Below are 23478 nucleotides of genomic sequence, written 5' to 3'. Positions count from 1 at the left end.
GGGAGTTGGGACACATACCTCCCATTGGTAGAGTTTTCATACAATAACAATTATCACGCTAGTATTAGTCGAGCTCTATTCGAGATGCTATATGGACGGAGGTGCAGGACCCCAGTGTGTTGGGACGAGGTTGGACACCGGATCATGGGGAGCACTGAAGTAGTGCTCAAGACCATCGGATTGATACATCAGGTGCGTGATCGGTTGTGAGTTGCACAGAGCCGTCATAAAAGTTATGCAGATCGACGACACTTGAATCTCGAGTTTCAGGTGGGGGATTTCGTACTACTGAAGGTGTCTCCCTGGAAAGGGATTATCAGGTTTCGGAAGTTGGGAAAGTTGGGGACTCGATTTATAGTCCCGTTCATGATTACAACCTGAGTGGGAAAGGTGGCATATCGTTTAGAGCTTCCAGAGGAGCTTAGTCAGTTACACGATACCTTCCATGTGTCTCAGCTTCGAAAGTGTATCACTGACGTGACTGCAATTCTTTCCTTGGATGACATTTAAGTGGATGGGATCCTGAATTATGTTGAGAAGCCGATCGTCATCTTAGATAGGAAGACAAAGGGTCTTCGCAACAAATAAGTGAAGTTGGAAAAGGTGCAATGGCAGCACCGAAAGGGGCTCTGAATGGACGTGGGAGCCAGAGGAGGAGATGCGAGAGCATTACCCTGATATTTTCTTAGCAGCAGACTTCGAGGACGAAGTCTAGTCCAAGTGGGGGAGAGTTGTAACACCCAAAAATCAAGTTTGTCTTGAAACTCTAAGGAAATTATATTTTACATGGATGGTCCCTTAGGTACGCTGATCGTACTTAAATTTATGCTTGGCGTACTATACATGGATGGTCGCGGGGAAAGTTGTAGTACGCTGGCCAAATCAAGCCTTACGCGGGGCGTATGCGCCAGAGGTGCAAAACCCTAATTTTCGGTCAGGATGCCTATTTAAACGATCTTAAGCCCCTTGGACTTAAACCTATAGAGCCTCCATAGCCTTAGAGCGTCCTTGTCCCACAGAGAACCTTGTGAGATCATTCTTGAGCATAAAAGAGTGCATTTGTGATCTTTTAGTGTTCATTGCAAGATGAAGAAGTGGTCAAGCAAGTTTGGAACGTGTAGGTGCTTCAAGATCATGCATCGAATTCACCTTACAAAGCTTCTAGAGGTAAAAAGCTTGCACCTTTAGATATAGCTAGGTTTTTCTAGTTTTGTCCATTTGATTGCTTTTGGACCTCTTTTCAGGAGTTAAGCAACTCCATAAGATGAGGATGGCAGATCTGAGGTCCCTTTGTCATTTAGAAGCATAAAAATGGGATCTTGATGGATGTATAGGTCTCATGGATGGATTAAGGACCTAGGAAAGGTCTTAATGGAAGTAGTGGACGTTTATAGGGCATGCAAGGGCATAAAGTTAGCAAGTTTATGACTTAGGACATTTTTGCAGACTTAGATCAGACAACACGACGAGCTTGTATACACGACGTGGCGACCGCTGACTGCTAAACCCTAATTTCTGGGGTTCGTGCCTTTATTTAAGGAAAGTTAGGGCTAGGGATTTCACACCCTCAGCCTCCATGACCTCCCTTCACCTTCAAGAAAACCTTAATCCTCCATTGTTGATTGTTTGCTCCTTTTGGTGATTTTTTAGCCTTGAAAAACAAGAAAAGAAGGTGTTTTTGTGCATCATCTTAGGTAGCAAGCCTCTCCCTCATCATCTTGAGATGCGTTAGGACTCTTGTAAAGTTAGCAAATTTATGTTAGATCTAGAGTTTTGTCCATTTTTCTCAATGTTTGAGGAGGTTTGAGTGTTGGGATCTCATAAAGTTAGCAACTTTACGAGTTCTTGAGACTCCTTTGTGACCCCTCGGTTAGAACTAAATTGATGTGTTCAATTAAGTTCTATGTCAAACAAATCAGAAATTGGGAAACAACTGCTAGAGAATAGAAAGAGATTGCTCCATGTGTTTGTCCGAATGATATGTAGAACAGAGGATTATATGATCACTTATCTAAAATGGCACACCATCATCTTCGTAGTTCCGAGAGACCTTGAAAGAGCTATGTTTGTTGATCGGTTCCTGAAGTCATACTTGCAACTATAGTTATTAGACCTATCCAAGTGGGAGACTGTTGGATATAGTGTCTAAGTCCATAACTATATTTGGTATGTACTTGACTCGACCCGACATGGTCCTTTTGGGTTGCGTGGCATCATGCACTTAGATAGACTAAATGTGAGAAATAAGACACTTATGGTTTATTAATATATTATAAGTTCTAATATATTAATATTAAGAATAATAATATTTAGTTAGTATTGATGAATAATTAATTTAGAATTAATTATGTGATCAAAAGAAGACTAATTAAATATATGGGTTGATTCTGTCAATCATCCATAACTTATATAGTGGGCCAAGGCTCCATGGATTATCAAGTTGGGTTAAACCCATAAGATGCTCCATGGGGGTTACATAACCCATGGGTCATGGAAATGAAAGGTCATGACAATTAGGGTTACCATGGTGTAACCCTAATTCTAACATACTATATAAAGAAGCTATTCTTCACCATTTTCGGGCACTAGAGTGAATAAAAGAGGGCTAGCCAAAATACTAAGTGTTAGTATTCTCTTAAGAGTTTATTCCAAGTGTAGTTGGTGTTGTGCAAAGTATTTGAGGCATCACACTTGAGGTGATAGGCTCACAAGGTTTCAAATGAATCCAAGCTACAAAGAGGTATGTAATTCTTACTAACTATTAGAATAAAAGATCCCCATGTATGTTAGATAGGATTATGAACTGTGGAAAATCATTTTGCATGTATCTTAGTCAAACATAGATCTAAGGTTTCTAGGGTTGCATGTACACCATAGGAGTGTTAGAATGCTCAAAACCCAAGATATTTATATTTTGCAGACTCAGGTTAGTCTTATCACCATACCTATGGGTCTAAGGCACCAAGGACGGCCCATTATATGATCATGTTATGTGTATGACTATTTTTATTTTTTATTTTTATGATTTATCATGTTATGTGATTATATGGTTGCGTGGAAGACCCCCGGGGGGAGCCCGAGGCATTGGATAAAAGACCATGTGGTTTAGCCCATGGTAGTCCTCGGTAAAGTCCATGTGGGGTAGCCCATGGCATTGGATATAAGACCATGTGGGGTAGCCCATGGCAGTCCTAGGTAAAGATCATGTGGGGTAGCCCATGGCATTCTTGCTGGTTTGTATTTTCATGTTCTTTGTGGTATATGTATAGCTTTAATAGCTATTAGGGTATGTGTATGTGGATTGTGTGTGGTATTCTCTAGGGAACTCACTAAGCATTTCGCTAACAGGTTGTTGATTTGTTTTAGGTACTTCAGAGCCTAAGGGCAAGGGCAAGGCGTGATGGCGCGGCGTGCACTCTATCTTTCTTTTATTGACATGTTTTGGGACACTCTGATGACTTAAAAGAAAAATAAAGATGTAGTGGATGTTGATTTGAAAACAGATGTTTTAGGAATTTACGGTTTATACAAATGGTTGTGATTACTTAAAAATGAAAAATTTATTATGAAAATCGGGTCCTTACAAAGTTGACTTTGACCATTGAATTTCTTTTATAGTTGAATTTTGGTCAATTTTGAGGATTTAGGGTGTAAACTGAGTGGGTAAAGTTTATTGTTGTTAGGTGTTTCGTAGTACCAGTCTCCACTATAGGAGAGTTATCTTGATTTAGCTGCTATCTGTGATGTGAGTCTTCTCACTATTTTACATGTGTAGTAATGTATGCATGCTAAGCAACTGGGTCTTACTTGTTGATGTGTTTTTTGTAACAGTGATGCTGATATTTATTGGATAGCTGTGAGTCCACATGACTGCTGATAGTCCCCTAGGTTGTTTATAACTCCTAAAATGTGCTATTAATCCATTAGATTGTTGATAACCCATAGTTGTTTAGTTTGCTGAGTTTTATGCGATATTTTGTTAACTCACTAAGCCTTGTACTTACAGTTTTGGATTAAATGTGTTTCATGTACTTCAGATAATTGTAGGAAGGCGAAGGCTTAATTGTACATTCTGGCTAGCAGATTTTATGAATTTCTGTATTTTGATACTTTGATTTGGGATGACTGTATTTGATTCACCTGGGATTTTTATGACTCGTTATTTTATAATATTGGATGTTTTCACTATTTAAAAATGAAAATTTTCGAGATAAAAATCAATGTGTTACATTGTCGGCTAAGAAATTGGCTAACATTTATATTCGATGTAGTGGCTCGACATAGGGTTCCGGTTTCTATAATCTCAGATCGAGATATTCGGTTTACTTGCATGTGTTGGAAGAGGGTTCATGAGGAGCTGGGTACCAGACTACATTTCTATACTGCTAATCACCCGCAAAAAGATGGCCAGAGTGAGAGGGTAATTCAATCTCTCGAGGATATGTTGAGGTCCTGCATCATTGACTTTGGTAGGAGCATGGACTACCAACTCACGTTAGATTACTTTTCATATAAGAATAACTATCATGCCAACATTCTCATGCCTCCCTAGGAGCTTTTTTACGGGAGGAAGTGTCAGACCCCGCTTTGCTGGGGTGAGGTTGGGCAGATAATCATAGGGGGTACAGAGGTGGTGCTCAAGACTACCAAGCTTATTCAACATGTTAGACATAGATTACAGGTGACTCCAATCCGATAGAAGAAGTATGCCGACTGACGCCATTCAGAATGGAGTTTCGGGTTGGGGTTATTTTACATCGGAAAGTATCCCTATGGAAGGGTATTCATCACTTCAGGAAGAGGGAAAGCTAGAGCGCAGATTTATCATTCTGTTCAGAGTTATCGCTAGAGTAGACAATGTAGCCTACTGATTGGATTTATCAGAGGAGCTCAAGCCAGATTCACAACACTTTCCATGTTTTCCAGTTGAGGAAATATGTGACTTATGATGTGGTAAAGGATATGCTGTAATGTTGCCATGGAAGTACAATCGCGTATCATTCACCGTATGTGACAACATGACGAGCTTGTGTACACGACGTGGCGACCATTGACTACTAAATTGTAAATTTTGGGGTTTGTGCCTTTATTTAAGGAAAGTTAGGGGTAGGGTTTTCCTGCCTTTTTAGATCATGCATTGTTGATTGTTACCTCCTTTTTGGTGATTTTTTAGCCTTGAAAAAGGAGAAAAGAAGATGTTTTTGTGCATCATCTTAGTTAGCAAGCCTCTCCCTCATCATCTTGAGCTGCATTAGGACTCTTGTAAGTCGTTATATTCCTGCCTTTTTAGATCATGAATGTTAGATCTAGAGTTTTGTCCATTTTTCTCAATGTTTGAGGAGGTTTGAGTGTTGGGTTCTCATAAAGTTAGCAACTTTATGAGTTCTTGAGACTCCTTTGTGACCCCTTTGTCCCAAATCTGCAAAATTAGTGAGTTATGAGTCCATACATGAGATTTGATCTCATTCTTCCTTTACTTTGAACTAGCTTATGTTCAAGACATGCATATCTAAAAAGCAATGATTTTTATGGTGTTTAGATATGGAGAAAGCCTTCTGGAATGTTTGGGTGTTTGGATTGAAGGATTAAGTGCTTAAGGTATTATGCTTTCCATAACAATTCTCACGACATGACGGGTTGATTGTCACGGCGTGGCGACATACAACTTTGCGACTAATTTTTCCTCCCTCCGCCATGCTGTGACCAAAGGGTGGCCACGACATGAGGATCGGCTAGGGATATTTGATTGTTGATATTTTGACCATGGTTGACTTTTGGTCAATTTCAGAGTTTTAGGGTGTAGACTAAGAGAGTAATTCCATTTTGTTGTACCTATCTTGTCTATGTGAGAGCTATTGTCTTAAGCTGCTATTGCGAGGTGAGTCCCCTCACTGTATTACCTATGTCATATTGTGTGTATGTTAACTATCTAGGTCTTATTTGCTATTTGTTGTTATGTGATGTTGAGCTGTTGATAGCTCCAGGGCATGCTGTTAACCCATTGGGACTATTGTAGTTCCCATGATTACTGATAACCCATTGGGCATGCTGTTGGTCCACAGGGTGAACTGTTAGCCCATATGGATTGCTGATGGTCCCTAGTTTTCCTGATAACCCATATCTGTTTTCTATGTTGTGTAGTATGTTATATTTTTGCAGATAGTACCAAGATGGTATGCTAGGCATATGCAACAACAATTAGGCCCTAAACTGTTTTGGGCCTTTGAGCCTTTAGGCCCATTTGGATGGTGGGTTTGGTTGAATTCTATGAATTAGGAGCTTGACATCTGTTATGGGCCATGGATTTAATGGTTGGGCCTTTTGGGCCAAGAGGCCCATTGAAGATTTTGGACATGGACTTTTTTTACCGTTAGCAAGGATAGGGTATTTGGGCCTTGAGTGAGGAATTATAGGTTAGGTTCTCCCCCCCCCCCCCCCCCACCCTAAGTTAGTTTAAAGCCCTAATGTTGTAAATGTAATTATTAGTATTCAGCTCGGGAAATTACGGACAGTTAGGAGAGCAGTATTTACATTCAGCAGACTGAGGTGAGTCTTCTCACAATACCTACGGATGTATGGCACCAAGGACGGCCCATTATCTGATCATGTTATGTGTATGATAGTTATTTTATGATTTATCATCGTATGTGATTATATGGTTGTGTGGAAGTCCCCAGGGGGAGCCCGAGGCATTAGATAAAAGACCATGTGGGGTAGCCCATGGCAGTCCTCGGTAAATTCCATGTGGGTAGCCCACAACATTGGATGTAAGACCATGTTGGGTAGCCCATAGCATTCTTGCTGGTTCGTATTTGCATGTTCTTTGTGATATATGTATAGCTTTAATAGCTATTAGGGTATGTGGATGTGGATTATGTGTGGTATGCTCTCTGGAACTCACTAAGCATTTCGCTTATAGGTTGTTGATTTGTTTTAGTACATCAGAGCCTTAGGGCAAGGGCAAGGCGTGATGGCGCGGCGTGCACTCTATCTCTCTTTTATTGACATGTTTTGGGACACTCTGATGACTTAAAAGAAAAATAAAGATGTAATGGATGTTGATTTGAAAACAGATGTTTTTGGAATTTATGGTTTATACAAATGGTTCCGATTAATTAAAAATGAAAAATTTATTGTGAAAATCGGGTCCTTACAAAGTTGACTTTGACCATTGAATTTCTTTTATAGTTGAATTTTGGTCAATTTAGAGGATTTTGGGTGTAAACTGAGTGGGTAAATTTTATTGTTGTTAGGTGTTTCGTAGTACCAGTCTCCACTATGTGATAGTTATTTTGATTTAGCAGCTATTTGTGATATGAGTCTTCTCACTATATTACATGTGTAGTAATGTATGCATGCTAAGCAACTGGGTCTTACTTGTTGATGTGTTTTGGGTAACTGTGTTGCTGATATTTATTGGACAGCTGTGAGTCCACAAGACTGCTGATAGTCCCCTAGGTTGTTTATAACTCCTAAAATGTGCTATTAATCCACAAGATTGTTGAGAACCTATAGTTGTTTATTTTGCTGATTTGTATGTGATATTTTGTTAACTCACTAAGCTTTGTAGTTACAGTTGTGGATTAAATGTGTTTCATGTACTTCAGATATACGTAGGAAGGCGAAGGCTTAATTGTACATTCTGGCTAGCAGATTTTATGAATTTCCGCATTTTGATACTTTGATTTGGGATGACTGTATTTGATTCACCTGGGATTTTTATGACTCTTTTTTTATAATATTGGATGTTTTCACTATTTAAAAATGAAAATTTTCGGGATAAAAATCAATGTGTTACATTGTCGGCTAAGAAATTGTCTAACATTTATATTCGCTGTAGTGGCTCGTCATGGGGTACCGGTTTCTATAATCTCAGATCGAGATGTTCGGTTTACTTGCATGTTTTGGAAGAGGTTTCATGAGGAGCTATGTACCAGACTACACTTCAATACTGCTTATCACCTACCCGTAAAAAGTTGGCCAGAGTGACAGGACAATTCAAACTCTCGAGGATATGTTGAGTTCCTGCATCATTGACTTTGGTAGGAGAATAGACTACTACCTCACATTGGATTAGTTTTCATATAAGAATAACTATCATGCCAACATTCTCATGCCTCCCTACGAGCTTTTTTACGGGAGGAAGTGTCAGACCCCGGTTTGCTGGGGTGAGGTTGGGCAGAGAATTATGGGGGGTTACAGAGGTGGTGCTCAAGACTACCGAGCTTATTCAACATGTTAGACATAGATTACAGGTGACTGAAATATGATAGAAGAGGTATGCAGACTGACGCCATTCACAGTTGGAGTTTTAGGTTGGGGTTATTTTACATCTGAAAGTATCCCTATGGAAGGGTATTCTTCGCTTTAGGAAGAGGGAAAGCAAGAGCCCAGATTTATCGTATCGCTATGAGTTATGACTAGAGTAGACAATGTAGCCTACTGATTGGATTTATTGGAGGAGCTCAGGCTAGATTCACAACGCTTTCCATGTTTTCCAGTTGAGGAAATATGTGACTGATGATGTGGTAAAGGACATGATGTAATGTGGCCATGGAAGTAGAATCGCGTATCATTCACCGTATGTGACAACATGACGAGCTTGTGTACACGACGTGGCAACCGCTGACTGCTAAACCCTAATTTCTGGGGTTTGTGCCTTTATTTAAGGAAAGTGTGGGCTAGGGTTTTCACACCCTCAGCCTCCATGACCTCCCTTCACCCAAATCCTCCATTGTTGATTGTTAGCTCCTTTTTGGTTATTTTTTAGCCTTGAAAAAGAAGAAAAGAAGGTGTTTTTGTGCATCATCTTAGCTAGCAAGCCTCTCCCTCATCATCATGAGCTGCATTAGGACTCTTGTAAGTCGTTAAATTCCTGCCTTTTTAGCTCATGCATGTAAGATCTAGAGTTTTGTCCATTTTTCTCAATGTTTGAGGAGGTTTGAGTGTTGGGATCTCATAAAGTTAGCTACTTTATGAGTTCTTGAGACTCCTTTATGACGCATTTGTACCAGATCTGCAAAATTAGTGAGTTATGAGTCCATACACGAGATTTGACCTCATTTTCCATTTACTTTGACCTAGCTTATGTTCAAGACATGCATATCTAAAGAGCAATGATTTTTATGGTGTTTAGATATGGAGAAAGCCTTCTGGAAAGTTTGGGTGTTTGGCTTGAAGGATTACGTGCTTAAGGGATTACGCTTTCCAGAACAGTTCCCACGACATGGCAGGTTGATTGTCACAACATTGCGACATACAACTTTGCGACTAATTTTTCCTCCATCCGCCATGCTGTGACCAAAGGGTGGCCACAACGTGAGGATCGTCTGGGGATATTTGACCGTTGACTTTTGACCAAGGTTCACTTTTGGTCAATTTAAGGCTTTTAGGGTGTAGACTAAGATAGTAATTCCTTTTTGTTGTACCTATCTTGTCTATGTGAGAGCTATTGCCTTAAGCTGCTATTGCAAGGTGAATCTCCTCACTATATTACCTATGTCATAGTTTGTGTAAGTTGACTAACTAGGTCTTATTTGCTATTTGTTGTTATGTTATATTGAGTTGTTGAAAGTTGCAGGGCATGCTATTAGCCCATTGGGACTACTATAGTCCCCATGATTGCTGATAACCTACTGAGCATGCTGTTGGTCCACAGGGTGAACTTTTAGCCGATATGGATTACTGATAGTCCCTAGGGTTTCTGATAACCCATATCTATTTTTTTATGCTGTGTAGTATCTTGTACTTTTGTTGATAGTACCAAGATGGTACACTGGGCATACACAACAACAATTAGGCCCTAAACTGTTTTGGGCCTTTGAGCCTTAGGGCCCATTTGGTTGGTGGGCTTTAGTGAATTCTATGAATTAGGGGCTTAACATCTGTTATGGGCCATGGATTTAATGGTTGCGCCTTTTGGGCCAAGAGGCCCATTAAAGATTTTGGACATGGACTTTTGGGCCCATTAGCAAGGATAGGGTATTTATGCCTTGAGTGAGGTATTATGTAACAGCCCGGAATTTCAGGTATTTTTATAATATTGTTTTTGGGGTGTTTTAGGAAGGGACTCGGCGAGTTGGAGCCAGACTCGCCGAGTAGGACCACAGACTGGGTCGCGGGTTCGCGACTGGACTCAACGAGTCCATTATGGACTCGGCGAGTCTGCGCTGTTCAGCGGAAACCCTAGCCGTTTGGTTTTGGATCGTATATAATGCCTTTTAGGCCGTCATTGTCCGTCTTTTAGCCGATTGAGAAGAACCCTAAGCGTCTGTGGACATCTAGAGCAAGATTTGAGGCTATTGGAACTTTGAAGAGATTGTTGGGCAAGAAGGAAAGGAGTTTTGGCTAAAGGAACAGCAAGGGATCCGAGTTCTGAGGTGGGGACACAGAGAGTACGTTTTTCAGGTAATACTTCGGATCATTCCTGTTATTTGATGTGTACACGGATTTAGGGTTTATGAAACCCATTTGGTGATTAGATGGATTATTATGTTGTTACCCAAACGTTTATACCCCAGTAATAGGATGTTTAGAGGTCCAGAAAGTCCCATGATTGTGTATTTCGGGACCATACGTATTTCAGGAAGCAGTTGATCGACTGCATGGCATGGACTCGCCGAGTCCAATGAACAGACTCGGCGAGTAGCTTGAAGATTCACTGGGACTCGCCGAGTGGAGTCGGGGTGGCCTCGCGATTCTTCCACGTGGATCTCGTCGAGTCAAGGGGGATACTCGACGAGTAGAAAGGGAACATCAGGGAAAGTTGGAGAGGACGTCTCGACTCGTCGAGTCACCTTTGCACTCGACGAGTCCGGTCCAGTTGACCGTTGACTAGAGTTGACCTGCATATAATTTCTTAGGGTCAGTTGTCTTGAATGATAAGAGTATTAATAAGGGTATATGGTATTATAGGGAGTCTGCAGATCGGCGGATCGAGTGCGAGTGATTTCAAGAGTTGATAGTTTTCATTACCACGAGGTGAGTCTTCTCACTATACTACACCCGGAAGGGTTTGACTATGAGACCGGAAGGTCGGATATGATATGTGTTATTTATGCTATAAATAGAAAGGTAGTTGCTATGCATGCTATGTGTGTTAATGGGCCGGAAGGCAATATGTTATGTGACAGAAAAGTCAGGTATGATATATGATACATGTGTTTATGTGTTAGAGTAAATGTATTATGTGTTGTATATGTTTATGGGCCGGAAGGCAATACGTTATGGGCCGGAAGGCGATATGTTACGGGCCGGAAGGCAATATGTTATGGGCCGGAAGGCGATTATTTTACGGGCCGGAAGGCGAAGTGTTGTGGACCGGAAGGTCAGGGCCTGGAAGGGCGTATGTGTGTAAGTCGTATACTGGGGAACTTACTAAGCATTTATGCTTACAAGTTGTTATGTATGTGTTTCAGGTACTAGCGAGGACCGTGGGAAGGCGCCGGCATGATGCATACACACTGCTGCTATTTGAGATCTTGGGGATTTCATATATGTATTTGATATGAAACATGGAATAAATACTATTGGTTGAATGAAATCACTTTATTTTAAATGAAAAATTTATTTGAAAATTTGCGTTGTTACAATTGGTATCAGAGCCTTGGTTTGAGGGATTCGGGTGTACCTTCGGGTGTAACTGAACTCAAACCGAGGATTGAGGAAAAATCTTTTAAAAATAATAAAGACATAAATTTTTATAAATGTTAAAGTGGTAAACAAGAACGGAGCAGTGTGTACGATCAGCCAGAAGACTAGGTATTCATGATCCCCAGAATACCTTACAATGTTAAATTTTTATAAATGTTAAAGTGTAAGATCCCCAGAATACCTTACAATGTTATGTTATGCACTGAATTATGAATTGTTATGCATGCTAGAAGACTAGGTATTCATGATAGGACTAGAATGGCCTGTTTTGTGATGCCTTAGTCTAGGGAGTTTGGTTATATGAGATATTCGATAGTGTGCAGGTAGATAGTGCATACTAGAGGTAGAGTACTCACTATTCGGGGTTTGGGGAGGAAGATTTGGGACGAATACTGACACGGTGTGGTCGGTAGTATTGGGCCCGTACTACCGCAGACACCGGGTCGGTGGAAGACCCAAGTAAGAATCCCTGGATATCGGAGACTAAGTAGGGTTGCGTTATCGAGTACAATTGTACTTGATGGAGTCTCTGATAATTTTATGTTGTATTTCAGAGACATCATGGTTACCACACGTCATGGGGCGAGTTCGAGCAGTGTGAGCGACAAGGATATTCGTCAGATGATTCAGGAGGAGTTAGCTGCAGCGATCCGGGCTGAGATCCCGGAGATGTTTGGGTCTATTAAGACCACACTGATGGAGACGTTTGAGGAGCGGTACGCCGCACTGACTGAGGCTGCAGCCGCTGCCGCTACCGCTACCGCAGCTGTGGCCGCTGCCAGGCCGTAAGGGGGCGATTCGTTACTGTTCCGGGAATTTAGCAACACGAAACCCCCTGAGTTCGATGGGACGCAGGATCCGATTGCTGCGATGAGGTGGATCGCCGACATTGAGGGGTGCTTCTACACTTGCTCATGCCCGGAGCACCTAAGGGTACGGTTCGCCTTGAACCAGCTCCGTCTGGGAGCGAAGGATTGGTGGAAGTTCGTGACGGCGAACTTCACTCTGGCGGAGATTACAACGGTGACATGGGAGAGGTTTACTGAGATGTTCAGGGATGAGTACGTTCCCCCAGTGGAGAGGGAACGATTGATTCAGGAGTTCTTGACCCTTAAGCAGGGTACTGATTCCGTTGCGGTGGTCACACGGAAGTTTCACGAGAGGGCGATGTTCTGCCCAGAGCTGGTGTCTACAGAGCAGTCACGGATGAGCCGGTATTTAGGCGTATTGAGGAGGGATATCTGGGAGTTTGTGTCAAACTCCACCTATCGTACTTTCACTGAGCTTCAGGCGAACGCCAGGAAGCGCGAGATCGAGTTGGAGACTCAGGCCAGGGAGGAGGCCGAGTCTCGGTAGGTGGACCGACGACCAGCTCAGTCTCAGCCGGCAGCCAAGCGGATCAAGTCCGCTGATTCGAGGATGGGAGGTCCGAGGGGCTCAGTCTCAGCCGGCAGCCAAGCGGATCAAGTCCGCTGATGCGATATGGGCATTACGAGTTCGTGGTGATGCCTTTCGGGCTCACCAATGCCCCGGCAGTGTTCATGGACCTCATGAACAGGGTATGCAGGCCGATGCTGGATCGGTCTGTGATTGTATTTATCGACGACATCCTAGTGTATTCGCGAACTAGAGAGCAGCATGAGGGACATTTGAGGGAGGTCCTTGAGGTATTGAGGTCGGAGAAGCTATATGCAAAATTCTCCAAATGTGACTTCTGGTTGCGGGAGGTCCAATTTCTTGGACATGTTGTTAATCAGGCAGGGATATTGGTCGATCCGGCCAAGGTGGAAGCAGTGATGAGTTGGGAGGCACCGAAATCACCTTCCGAGATCAGGAGTTTCCTTGGATTGGCGGGGTACTATCGGAGGTTTATTAGGGACTTCTCCAAGATCGCGGTACCGCTCACCAGATTGACCCGGAAGGGTGTTACATTCTCATGGGGACCCGAGCAACAGACTTCCTTCGAGACACTACGTCAGAGACTGTGCGAAGCCCCGGTATTAGCCCTCCCGGAGGGGATGGAGGATTTTGTCGTATATTGCGACGCGTTGATTTCGGGACTGGGTGCAGTGTTGATGCAGAGAGGCCATGTGATAGCTTATGCATCGAGGCAATTAAAGCCTCACGAGGCGAGATATCCCACGCATGACTTAGAGTTGGGGGCAGTAGTGTTCGCTCTCAAGATTTGGCGTCACTACCTGTACAGGGTTCGTTGTACTATATACACGGACCATAAGAGTTTGAAGTATTTGATGGATCAACCCAACCTAAATATGCATTAGAGGAGATGGTTGGACGTGGTTAAGGATTATGACTGTGAGATCCTATACCACCCAGGAAAGGCTAACGTGGTAGCCGATGCATTGAGTCGTAGGGCGGAGAGCACTCCATTGCGAGACGTATGTATGAGACTGACGGTGATGTCTCCAGTATTAGATGCTATTCGTGGGGCACAGGCCGAGGTTGTGAGATCCGAGATGCAGAAGAAAGAGCGGGTCGTTGGGTTAATTTCAGAGTTCGTTTAGGATGGACGAGGACTTCTGACATTTCAGGGTCGGATTTGGGTACCATTCGTGGGCGGTACGCGTGCCACTTTGATGGAGGAGGCTCATAGATCGAAATTCTCGATCCATCCCGGTGCTACGAAGATGTATTTGGACTTGAGGAAGGAATATTGGTGGCCTTGTATGAAGAGAGACGTCGCATGGTTCGTTGAGAGGTGTTTGACCTGCCGTAGGGTTAAGGCCGAGCACCAGAGACCGCATGGTAAGTTGCAACCCTTGGAGATTCCTGAGTGGAAGTGGGAATAGATTACTATGGATTTCATCACCAAATTGCCGAGAACTGCCAGGGGAGTCGATGCAATTTGGGTGATTGTGGATAGATTGACGAAGAGTGCACACTTCCTTGCCATTAGCGAGAGTTCATCAGCGGAGAAGTTGGCGGAGTTATACGTGAGAGAGGTAGTATCTCGGCATGGAGTGCCGATCTCGATTGTTTCAGACCGTGATGTACGCTTCACTTCCAGGTTCTGGAAGAAATTCCATGAGGAGCTGGGTACTAAACTGCATTTTAGTACCGCATACCATCCCCAGACAGACGGTCAGAGCGAGCGGACGATTCAGACATTGGAAGACATGCTTAGAGCGTGTGTGTTAGACTTCGGGGGTAGCTGGGATGCGCATTTTCCTTTGGCTGAGTTTTCCAACAACAACAGCCATCATTCGAGCATTGGTATGCCACCTTTTGAGTTGTTGTATGGTAGGAGGTGTCGGACTCCCATTTGCTGGGGAGAGGTGGGACAGAGAGTGATGAGCAGTACAGAGATCGTACTCCAGATGACAGAGCAGATTCAGCAGGTTTGGCAGAGGTTATTGACCGCCCAGAGCCGACAGAAGAGTTATGCGAACAGACGCCGGTCCGAGCTGGAATTCCAGGTTGGCGACTTCGTTCTCCTGAAGGTTTCTCCTTGGAAGGGAGTGATCCGGTTAAGAAAGAGGGGCAAGTTGGGGCCCCGGTTCATAGGTCCATTTCGTGTAATTGCAAGGGTAGGTCGGGTAGCATATCGGTTGGAGTTGCCAGCAGAGTTGGGACAGATTCACAATACCTTTCACGTATCACAGTTGAGGAAGTGTATAGCCGATGAATCGGCAGTGGTTCCGTTAGAGGATATTCAGGTGGATGCGAGCCTGAATTACGCCGAGAGACCGGTAGCTATCAGGGATCGGAAGATCAAGGTTCTGCGGAACAAGGAAGTACCTCTGGTGTTGGTTCAGTGGCAACACCGGAAAGGATCGGAGATGACTTGGGAGCCGGAGCGTGAGATGCGGGAGCAACATCCGGAGTTATTTGCAGAATGAGACTTCGAGGGCGAAGTCTAGTCCTAGTGGGGGAGAGTTGTAACAGCCCGGAATTTCAGGTATTTTTATAATATTGTTGTTGGGGTGTTTTAGGAAGGGACTCGGCGAGTTGGAGCCAGACTCGCCGAGTAGGACCACAGACTGGGTCGCGGGTTCGCGACTGGACTCGACGAGTCCATTATGGACTCGGCGAGTCTGCGCTGTTCAGCGGAAACTCTAGCCGTTTGGTTTTGGATCGTATATAACTCCTTTTAGGCCGTCATTGTCCGTCTTTTAGCCGATTGGGAAGAACCCTAAGTGTCTGTGGACATCTAGAGCAAGATTTGAGGCTATTGGAACTTTGAAGAGATTGTTGGGCAAGAAGGAGAGGAGTTTTAGCTAAAGGAACAGCAAGGGATCCGAGTTCTGAGGTGGGGACACAGAGAGTACGTTTTTCAGGTAATACTTCGGATCATTCCTGTTATTTGATGTGTACATGGATTTAGGGTTTATGAAACCCATTTGGTGATTAGATGGATTATTATGTTGTTACCCAAACGTTTATACCCCAGTAATAGGATGTTTAGAGGTCCAGAAAGTCCCATGATTGTGTATTTCGGGACCATACGTATTTCAGGAAGCAGTTGATCGACTGCATGGCATGGACTCGCCGAGTCCAATGAACAGACTCGGCGAGTAGCTTGAAGATTCACTGGGACTCGCCGAGTTGTTCTTCAGACTCGGCGAGTGGAGTCGGGGTGGCCCCCCGATTCTTCCACGTGGAACTCGTCGAGTCAAGGGGGATACTCGACGAGTAGAAAGGGAACATCAGGGAAAGTTGGAGAGGACGTCTCGACTCGTCGAGTCACCTTTGCACTCGACGAGTCCGGTCCAGTTGACCGTTGACCAAAGTTGACCTGCATATAATTTCTTAGGGTCAGTTGTCTTGAATGATAAGAGTATTAATAAGGGTATATGGTATTATAAGGAGTCTGCAGATCGGCGGATCGAGTGCGAGTGATTTCAAGAGTTGATAGTTTTCATTACCACGAGGTGAGTCTTCTCACTATACTACACCCGGAAGGGTTTGACTATGAGACCGGAAGGTCGGATATGATATGTGTTATTTATGCTATAAATAGAAAGGTAGTTGCTATGCATGCTATGTGTGTTAATGGGCCGGAAGGCAATATGTTATGTGACAGAAAAGTCAGGTATGATATATGATACATGTGTTTATGTGTTAGAGTAAATGTATTATGTGTTGTATATGTTTATGGGCCGGAAGGCAATATGTTATGGGCCGGAAGGCGATATGTTACGGGTCGGAAGGCAATATGTTATGGGCCGGAAGGCGATTATTTTACGGGCCGGAAGGCGAAGTGTTGTGGACCGGAAGGTCAGGGCCTGGTAGGGCGTATGTGTGTAAGTCGTATACTGGGGAACTCACTAAGCATTTATGCTTACAAGTTGTTATGTATGTGTTTTAGGTACTAGCGAGGACCGTGGGAAGGCGCCGGCATGATGCATACACACTGCTGCTATTTGAGATCTTGGGGATTTTATATATGTATTTGATATGAAACATGGAATAAATACTATTGGTTGAATGAAATCACTTTATTTTAAATGAAAAATTTATTTGAAAATTTGCGTTGTTACATATTAGAGGTTATGTTCCCCCTCCCCCTTAGTTAGTTTAAATCCCTAATGTTGTTTATGTTATTATTAGTATTCAGCTCGAGGATTGCGGACTGTTAGTAGAGCAGTATTTGTATTCAGCAAACTGAGGTGAGTCTTTTCACCATACCTATGGGTCTAAGGCACCAATGATGGCCCATTATGTGTCATGTTATGTGTATGACATTTATTTATGATTTATCATGTTATGTTATTATATGGTTACGTTGAAGACCCCAGGGGGAGCCCGAGGCATTGTATAAAAGACCATGTGGGGTAGCCCATGACAGTCCTCGGTATATTCCATGTGGGGCAGCCCATGGCATTGGATGTAAGACCATGTGTGGTAGCCCATGGCATTCTTGCTGGTTCGTATTTGCATGTTCTTTGTGGTATATGTATAGCTTTAATAGCTATTAGGGTATGTGTATGTGGATTGCGTGTGGTATGCTCTACGGAACTCACTAAGCATTTCGCTTACAGGTTGTTGATTTGTTTCAGGTACTTCAGAGCCTATGGGCAATGGCAAGGCGTGATGGCGTGTTTTGGGACACTCTGAAGAGTTAAAAGAAAAATAAAGATGTAATGGGCGCTGATTTGAAAACAGATGTTTTGGGAATTTAGGGTTTATACAAATGTTTGCGATTAATTAAAAATGAAAAATTTATTATGAAAATCGGGTCCTTACAAAGTTGACTTTGACCATTGAATTTCCTTTATAGTTGAATTTTGGTCAATTTAGAGGATTTAGGGTGTAAACTGAGTGGGTAAATTTTATTGTTGTTACGTGTTTCGTGGTACCGGTCTCCACTATGTGAGAGTTATTTTGATTGAGCAGCCATCTGTGATGTGAGTCTTCTCACTATATTACATGTGTAGTAATATATACATGCTAATCAACTGGGTCTTATTTGTTGATGTGTTTTGTGTAACTGTGTTGTTAATATTTATTGGACTGTTGTGAGTCCACAGGACTGCTGATAGTCCCCTAGGTTGTTTATAACTACTAAAATGTGCTATTAATCCACAAGATTGTTGATAACCCATAAATGTTTATTTTGCTAAGTTGTATGTGATATTTTGTTAACTCACTAAGATTTGTAGTTACAGTTGTGGATTAAATGTGTTTCATGTACTTCAGATAATCGTAGGAAGGCGAAGGCTTAATTGTACATTCTGGCGAGCGGATTTTATGAATTTCCGCATTTTGATACTTTGATTTGGGATGACTGTATTTGATTCACCTGGGATTTTTATGACTCGTTTTTTATAATATTGGATGTTTTCACTATTTAAAAATGAAAATTTTCAGGATAAAAATCAATGTGTTACATTGTCGGCTAAGAAATTGGCTAACATTTATATTCGATGTAGTGGCTCATCATGGGGTGTCGGTTTCTATAATCTCAGAACGAGATGTTCGGTTTACTTGCATGTTTTGGAAGAGGTTTCATGAGGAGCTGGGTACCAGAGTATACTTCAATATTGCTTATTACCCTCCCATAGAAAGATGGCCAGAGTGACAGGACAATTCAAACTCTCGATGATATGTTGAGGTCCTGCATCATTGACTTTGGTAGGAGAATAGACTACTACCTCACATTGGATTAGTTTTCATATAAGAATAACTATCATGCCAACATTCTCATGCATCCCTATGAGCATTTTTACAGGAGGAAGTGCCAGACCCCGGTTTGCTGGGGTGAGGTTGGGTAGAGAATCATAGGGGGTACAGAGGTGGTGATCAAGACTACCGAGCTTAATCAACATGTTAGGCATAGGTTACAGGTGACTCAAATTTGATAGAAGAGGTATGCAGACTGACGCTATTTACAGTTGGAGTTTTAGGTTGGGGTTATTTTACATCTGAAAGTATCCCTATCGAAGGGTATTCGTCGCTTCAGGAAGAGGGAAAGCTAGAGCCCAGATTTATCGTTCCGTTCTGAGTTATGGCTAGAGTACACAATGTAGCCTACTGATTGGATTTATCGGAGGAGCTCAAGCCAGATTCACAACACTTTCCATGTTTTCCAGTTGATGAAATATGTGACTGATGATGTGGTAAAGGATATGTTGTATTGTGGCCATGGAAGTAGAATCGTGTATCATTCACCATATGTGACAACATGACGAGCTTGTGTACACGACGTGGAGACCATTGACTGCTAAACCTTAATTTTTGTGGTTTGTGCCTTTATTTAAGGAAATTTAGCGCTAGAGTTCTCACACCCTCAGCCTCCATGACCTCCATTCACCTTCAAGAAAGCCCTAATCCTCCATTGTTGATTGTTAGCTCCTTTTTGGTGATTTTTTAGCCTTGAAAAAGGAGAAAAGAAGGTGTTTTTGTGCATCATCTTAGGTAGCAAGCCTCTCCCTCATCACCTTGAGCTGCATTAGGACTCTTGTAAGTCATTAAATTCCTTCCTTTTTAGCTCATGCATCTTAGATCTAGAGTTTTGTCCATTTTTCTCAATCTTTGAGTGCTAGGATCTCATACAGTTAGAAACTTTATGAGTTCTTGAGACTCCTTTGTGACGCATTTGTCCCAGATCTGCAAAATTAGTGAGTTATGAGTCCAGACATGAGATTTGATCTCATTTTCCCTTTACTTTGACCTAGCTTAGGTTCAAGACATGCATATATAAAAAGCAATGATTTTTATAGTGTTTGGATACGGAGAAAGCCTTCTAGAAAGTTTGGGTGTTTGGCTTGAAGGATTAAGTGCTTAAGGCATTACGCTTTCTAGAAGAGTTCTCACGACATGATGGGTTGATTGTCACAATGTGGCGACATGCGACTTTACGACTAATTTGTCCTTCCTCCGCCATGCTCTAACCAAAGGGTGGCCACGGCGTGAGGATCGGCTTGGGATATTTGACCGTTGATATTTGGACCATGGTTGACTTTTTGTCAATTTAAGGGTTTTAGGGTGTAGACTAAGAGAGTAATTCCTTTTTGTTGTACCCATCTTGTCGATGTGGGGGCTATTGTATTAAGCTATTATTGCAAGGTGAGTCTCCTCACCGTATTACCTATGTCATAGTGTGTGTATGTTGACTAGTTAGGTCTTATTTGCTATTTTTTGTTATGTGATATTGAGATGTTCATAGCTCCAGGGCAAGCTATTAGCCAATTGGGACTACTGTAGTCCACATGATTCCTAATAACCCACTGGGCATGTTGTTGGTCCATAGGGTGAACTGTTTGCCCATATAGATTGCTGATAGTCCCTAGGGTTTCTGATAACCCAAATTCGTTTTTTTTCTGCTGTGTAGTTTGCTACATTTTTGCTGATAGTACCAAGATGGTATGCTAGAATATGCAACATCAATTGGGCCCTAAATTGTTTTGGGCCTTTGAGCCTTTGGGCCCATTTGCTTGGTGGGCTTGATTGAATTATACGAATTAGGGGCTTGACATCTATTATGGGCCATGGATTTAATGGTTGGGCCTTTTGGACCAAGAGGCCCATTTTATATTTTCAACATGGACTTTTGGGCCCACTAGCAAGGATAGGGTATTTATGCCTTGAGTGAGGTATTAGAGGTTATGTTCCCCCTCCCCCCCCCCACCCTTGTTAGTTTAAATCCGTAATGTTGTTTATGTTATTATTAGTATTTAACTTGGGGAATTACGGACTGTTAGTAGAGCCGTACTTGTATTCAGCAGACTGAGGTGAGTCTTCTCACCATACCTATGGGTCTACGGCACCAAGGATGGCCCATTATATGGTCATGTTATGTGTATGACAATTATTTTATGATTCATCATGTTATTTGATTATATGGTTGTGTGGAAGACCCCGGGGGGAGCTCGAGGCATTGGATAAAAGACAATGTGGGGTGGCCCATGGCAGTCCTCGGTAAAGTCCATGTGGGGTAGCCCATGACATTGGATGTAAGACCATGTGGGGTAGCCCATGTTAGTCCTAGGTAAAGACCATGTGGGGTAGCCCATGGCATTCTTGCTGGTTCGTACTTGCATGTTCTTTGTGGTATATGTATAGCTTTAATAGCTATTAGGGTATGTGTATGGGGATTGTGTGTGGTATGCTCTTGGGAACTCACTATGCATTTCACTTACATGTTTTTGATTTGTTTCAGGTACTTCAGAGCCTAAGGGCAAGGGCAAAGCGTGATGGTGCGACGTGCACTCTATCTCTCTTTTATTGAAATGTTTTGGGACACTCTGATGACTTAAAAGAAAAATAAAGATGTAATGGATGTTGATTTGAAAACAGATGTTTTGGGAATTTATGGTTTATACAAATGGTTGCGATTAATTAAAAATGAAAAATTTATTATGAAAATCGGGTCCTTACAAAGTTGAATTTGACCTTTGAATTTCTTTTATAGTTGAATTTTGGTCAATTTAGAGGATTTTGGGTGTAAACTGAGTGGGTAAATTTTATTGTTGTTAGGTGTTTCGTAGTACCAGTCTCCACTATGTGATAGTTATTTTGATTTAGCAGCTATTTGTGATATGAGTCTTCTCACTATATTACATGTGTAGTAATGTATGCATGCTAAGCAACTGGGTCTTACTTGTTGATGTGTTTTGGGTAACTGTGTTGCTGATATTTATTGGACAGCTGTGAGTCCACAAGACTGCTGATAGTCCCCTAGGTTGTTTATAACTCTTAAAATGTGTTATTAATCTACAAGATTGTGGATAACCCATAGTTGTTTATTTTTCTGATTTCTATGTGATATTTTGTTAACTCACTAAGTCTTGTACTTACAGTTATGGATTAAATGTGTTTCATGTACTTCAGATAATCGTAGGAAGGCGAAGGCTTAATTGTACATTATGGCTAGCAGATTTTATGAATTTCCGCATTTTGATACTTTGATTTGGGATGACTGTATTTTATTCACCTGGGATTTTGATGACTCATTTTTTATAATATTGGATGTTTTCACAATTTAAAAATGAAAATTTTCGGGATAAAATTCATTGTGTTATATTATCGGCTAAGAAATTAGCTAACATTTATATACGATGTAGTGGCTTGTCACGGGGTGCCGGTTTCTATAATCTCAGATCGAGATGTTCGGTTTACGTGCATATTTTGGAAGAGGTTTCATGAGGAGTTGGGTACCAGAATACACTTCAATACTGCTTATCACCTGCAGAAAGACGGCCAGAGTGACAGGACAATTCAAACTCTTGAGGATATGTTGAGGTTCTGTAACATTGACTTTGGTAGGAGATTGTACTACTACCTCACATTGGATTAGTTTGTATATAAGAATTACTATCATGCCAACATTCGCATGCCTCCCTACGAGGTTTTTACGGGAGGAAGTGTCAGAGCCCGGGTTGCTGGGGTGAGGTTGGGCAGAGAATCATGGGGGGTACAGAGGTAGTGCTTAAGACTACCGAGCTTATTCAACATGTTAGACATAGATTAAAGGTGACTCAAATCCAATAGAAGAGGTATACAGACTGATGCCATTCAAAGTTGGAGTTTTAGGTTGTGGTTATTTTACATCTGAAAGTATCCCTATGGAAGGGTATTCGTCGCTTCACGAAGAGGGAAAACTAGAGCCCAGATTTATCTTTCCATTCTAAGTTATGGCTAGAGTAGACAATGTAGCCTACACATTGGATTTAACGGAGGAGCTCAAGCCTGATTCACAACATTTTCCATGTTTTCCAGTTGAGGAAATATGTGACCGATGATGTGGTAAATGATATGTTATAATGTGGCCATGGCAGTAGAATCGCGTATCATTCACCGTATGTGACAACATGACGAGCTTGTGTACACGACGTGGCGACCGCTGACTGCTAAACCCTAATTTCTGGGGTTTGTGCCTTTATTTAATGAAAGTTAGGGCTAGGGTTTTCACACCCTCAACCTCCATGACCTCCATTCACCTTCAAGAAAACCCTAATCCTCCATTGTTGATTGTTACCTCCATTTTGGTGATTTTTTAGCCTTGAAAAAAGAAAAGAAGGTGTTTTTGTGCATCATCTTAGCTAGCAAGCCTCTCCCTCACCATATTGAGCTGCATTAGGACTCTTGTAAGTCGTTAAATTCCTGCCTTTTTAGCTCATGCATGTTTGATCAAGAGTTTTGTCCATTGTTTTCAATGTTTGAAGAGGTTTGAGTGTTGGGATCTCGTAAAGTTAGCAACTTTATGAGTTCTTGAGACTCCTTTGTGACCTCTTTGTCCCTAATCTGCAAAATTATTGAGTTATGAGTCCATCTCATATGAGTCCATACATGAGATTTGATCTCATTTTCCCTTTACTTTGACCTAGCTTATGTTCAAGACATGCATATCTAAAGAGCAATGAT

Source organism: Lactuca saligna, chromosome 8 (genome assembly GCF_052625555.1).
Source record: "Lactuca saligna cultivar CGN05327 chromosome 8, ASM5262555v1, whole genome shotgun sequence".
Lineage (NCBI taxonomy): Eukaryota > Viridiplantae > Streptophyta > Magnoliopsida > Asterales > Asteraceae > Lactuca > Lactuca saligna.
Note: the sequence above shows the minus strand (reverse complement) of the source record.